Genomic DNA, 1109 nt, shown 5'->3' with positions numbered 1-1109 from the left:
AAAGTGCATGATTGATAGTTTCTACCGCCAAGCCACATCGTTTACATAAAGGATCACACTGGGCTCCCCGATGATGAAGGCGTTCCAACACAGGGAGGGAACCAGAGGCAATCTGCCAGAAAAAATGTTGAATCTTTGGAGGAACCTCAAGTTTCCAAGCCTGCGCCCGAAGAGCCGTACACGTCGGTCCATACTCGACCTCGTTAACTAACTCACGTGCGAGCCGATAACCGGATTTAACCGAATACTTCCCTGATTTAGTGAAATGCCAAATCAGTTTATCCGGTTTAAAGGATTTACAAATCTCCATTGATAAAATGATCTGAATATCTAGGGGATCCATGAACTCCTCTAGGATTGGCAAATGCCACTCTTTCGTAATTGGATTAATTAAATGGTTGACCATTAAATTGGGATGTAACTGCGCTCCTCGACCATTAGCTGGTCTCGGTTGATTTTCTGGAATCCACTGATCTCGCCACACTGAGACATTACAACCCGAACCTATCGCCCATCGTGATCCATATTCCACCAATCCTTTAGTTGCAAAAATACTCCGCCAAGCAAACGAGGGGGAATAAGGCTTCTTAGCCTGTAAAGGATGTTTATTCCGAAATACATACCTCGCAAAACCCGAGCCATCAGAGACGTTGGGTAGTGAATTAACCGCCAATACTGCTTAGCCAACATAGCATCATTGAACTGTTCCAAAGCACGAAACCCCCAGCCGCCGTCACATTTATCTTTACACATCTTATCCCAAGCAACCCAGTGTAAACCGCGGGCCTTATCGTTAGACTTCCACCAAAAATTTGAGATAGCACTCGTTAAGTTAGACGTTAGCTCCTTTGGCAACTTATAACAAGACATAACATGGGTTAGGATAGCCAACGCTACCGATTTAATCATAACTTCCTTCCCACCTTTCGATAAATATTTTGCAGACAAACCATTCACGCGATCATCCAAACGGTCATTAACGTATCTAAAAACCTTAGTTCTCGAACCCTGGAGATTTTCTGGGATACCCAAATACAAACCCATACCACCTTCTTTGGAGATTCCCATTACCGATTTCAATTGAGTCCTTATTTCGGGGGAAACTTTTT

The 1109-nt window shown here is 43.7% G+C and overlaps 1 protein-coding gene across 1 annotated transcript in view; it reads right to left on the bottom strand.

Annotated features, from left to right (window-relative positions):
* Positions 1 to 1109, bottom strand: part of LOC104704751 (putative defensin-like protein 262) — a 3754-nt gene that overhangs the window by 2120 nt on the left and 525 nt on the right. The window lies entirely within an intron of this gene.

The sequence above is a fragment of the Camelina sativa genome, chromosome 7, assembly GCF_000633955.1.
Source record: "Camelina sativa cultivar DH55 chromosome 7, Cs, whole genome shotgun sequence".
Classification (NCBI taxonomy): domain Eukaryota; kingdom Viridiplantae; phylum Streptophyta; class Magnoliopsida; order Brassicales; family Brassicaceae; genus Camelina; species Camelina sativa.
Note: the sequence above shows the minus strand (reverse complement) of the source record. Positions and strands in the feature narration are given on the sequence as shown.